Here is a 3,225-nt window from a genome sequence, read left to right as displayed (position 1 = left end):
TGCAACAGGGCTGAGAAAATACCTATGGTGTGCTTTTGTACTAGCACAGCTTTCAGGTGCTTCAAAAGTGTACAGCCACCATTTTCTGTGCACTGATGCAGTTCACTTCAGCTGTCATGCAGATTCATCGAGTTTGCTCAAAAGTCGGATCTCTGGCATGTGGCTGGAAATAAAATATGTGTATAAATGCCTTGTGTGTGCAGCCCAGCTGCTGCTCTCCAATCTGGGGTCACCATATGCCACAGTGTGTAAAAGTCCTTTGTATCCCACCACCAGGATATTCTGCTCTCCCACTGCTGGCAGCTCAGCTGGAGATATTGAGTGTGGGATTGTGACAAGCAGCAGATTATCTCCAAGGTGGGGACCACATTGGGGGTGTACTCCAGAATCTGGTTCCAGCCCATGTTACTCCAAATTTTAACTGTGGGTGAGAGTGAAACTACTAACCAGTGAGACCACTTCAGTCACAACTCTAAAGCTTTATTAGGATACGCAACAACAAAGACTTATTTGAATCAATAAAAACAATGCTTATAGATTCATAGATGAAGGGACCTCAATAGATCATCAAGTCCAATGTGCTGCCTAGGTAGGAAAGAGTGCTGGGATTGGATAGCCCCAGCCAGATGCCTATCCAGAATACTCTTAAAGAGCTCCAAGGTAGGGGAGAGCACCACCTCCCTTGAAAGCCCATTCCACATTTTGGCCACCATTACCGTGAAGAAGTTTTACGTGATATCTAGCCTAAATCTGCTCTGTCAGTTTGTGACCATTTTTCCTTGTTACCCCAAGAGGCACCCTGGTGAACAGAGCATCTCCTATCCCTTGGTGCATCCCCAAATTAATTTGTAGGCAACCACAAGATCACCTCTCAGCCTTCTCTTGTGGAGGCTGAAGAGGTCTAGGTCCCTCAGTCTCTCCTCATAGGGCTTGGCCTGTAAGCCCCTAACCATATGAGTGGCCCGCCTTTGGACCATCTCAAGTCTATCAACATCCTTCTTGAAGTATGGCACCCAAAACTCAATGTAGTACTTCAACTGTGGTATGACCAATGCTGCATAGAGGGGAAGTATCACCTCCTTGGTTCTATTTGTCATGCAACTGCTGATGCATGATAAAGTACAGTTAGCTTTGCTGATGATTTTGTCACACTGATGACTCATGTTCATCTTGGAGTCCACTATGACTCCGAGACCCCTTTCTGCTTCTATGCTGCTGAGAGGGTCACTTCCCAGCCAGTAGGTGTGCTAGATATTTTCACGCCCTAGGTGCAGCACTGTGCACTTGTCCTTGTTGTACTGAATCCTATTGTGTGCTGTCCGCTTTTCTAAACTGTACAGGTCTGCCTGCAATAATTGCCTACCCTCCGGAGTGTACGTTTCACCCCACAATTTAGTATCTCCCACAAACTTGGACAGAGTACACTTCACAAACACATCCAAGTCACTGATGAATATATTGCAGAGTACAGGTCCAAGGACCGAACCCTGTGGAACTCCACTACCCACATCCTTCCAGGTCAATACTGACCTGTCTACTATCACTCTCTTATTTAGCCTCAGATTTAAGGGAGAGACAAGTCTTCTAGCCAGGCTTCTCTGTTCCCCTGGGGATTTTCACTGAGTTTGGTTTCTCTTTTTTGCTGAGCTTCAGAGAAGATCAACATTTCCTTCAGCCCAATAATTATAGATGGCTAGTTTTCACATTCTAATTGTGGCAGGCTTACTGATAGCACATCCAGGCTCAGAAAATCTTCAGTGTGATTGGTGGAGCCCTTCCATCAATCAGGCAATTTCTGGGGAGGAGCTTGCCCTACCTCTACCTAGGGTGAGGCAGAAAACCTGGACCTGGCTGAAGTCTGCAGCTTGCTTCAAATTGACTGGTTCACTTGCAATCCAGGGGCAGAGCCCTCAGAGGGTATGAAAAAGAGCAGCATGCCTGGCACATAGACAGCTGCATTGAGGGACAGAGAAGAGGATGGGCAAAGAAGAGCTGGCATAACCTGGCCAGCAGGGTAGAGGCAGTGCCCTGAAGAGCCTGAAGACCCCCTTTGCTGGATGGGAGCAGCAAGCAGCTGCATCCCCAGCCCTCTGCTGAGGAACATGTCGTTGGTGCAGGCAGCACTGCACAGAGGTTCCAGAAGGGACCAGGACCCTGGCAGCCACTCAAGGTGGCTCAGGTCTGCAACCCCTGGCATATGACTAGGAACATGGTGCATAGCCTGGTGCATGGAGAAAGACCCTGAGAGCCACTCAACCTCTGGCATTCAGCCAGGCAGTCAGTGCCAACAGCATGATACAGAGTAGTCTGGGAGGGATCAGGCCCTTGGGAGCCATTTGTGGTACCTCAGGTCTGGGCCCCTTGGCTCCGAGCCAGCAGCCCAGAGCAGACAATGCTGCACAGAGGGTCTGGGAGCGGACCAATCCCCATTCTTGCATGAGCTGGCCTGGGCATCCAATCCTGAGCAGAAGGCAAAGCTCCCAGGAGCACATGATGGTGCTCAGGGCTCCAAGTGAACAACTGGCCCAGAAGGAGTCAAAGGAGGCTCCTGCAAGTGAGGAAAATGTGCCTGAGAGGCCAAAGACCACTCACTCTAGATCCTGGAGTCATGAAGTGCTGGGGGAAAGGATTCCCACAGGGGAGGGGTAACTCCTTGTGGTTAGTAAGGGGCTCCTGGAGGGGAGGTCCAAGGGGGAGAGGGCCCCTCTGAGTTTACAGGCTTCATTGGGGTTTGTGAAAGGCCCAAGGGACATTAAGTTTTCCCCTCTCACTAGATACTGGAATGCTGCCAAAGCCATAGAAACAGCTGGGATTGGGGACTTTTAAAGAGTTAAGTCTATTTTTGATGTTTATGCACCTTATATTTTGTAAGAGAGGGCCTTATATTTTGTGATCTTATGCCTTATATTTTGTAAGTTTATTGTTTATTAGTACTTTTAGTGTATGGTTTATGTTGGTGTCCTGCTGGGACCCTTCCCTATTACTTATCTGCAAGTTATTTGTTCACCTGCAACTTATTTGAAGTCCCTGTGGTGGTGGTAAACTATCATATATATATATATAGAGAGAGAGAGAGAGGGAAAATAAGGTTTATAGTCACACATATATATGTTTATATTTACATTTATCTTATGGTTTATGTTGGTGTCCTGCTGGGACCCTTCCCTATTACTTATCTGCAAGTTATTTGTTCACCTGCAACTTATTTGAAGTCCCTGTGGTGGT

Source organism: Crocodylus porosus, unplaced genomic scaffold (genome assembly GCF_001723895.1).
Source record: "Crocodylus porosus isolate Cpor-Errol unplaced genomic scaffold, CroPor_comp1, whole genome shotgun sequence".
Classification (NCBI taxonomy): Eukaryota; Metazoa; Chordata; order Crocodylia; family Crocodylidae; genus Crocodylus; species Crocodylus porosus.
The sequence above is the reverse complement of the archived record's forward strand: the minus strand, read 5'-3'. Positions refer to the sequence as shown.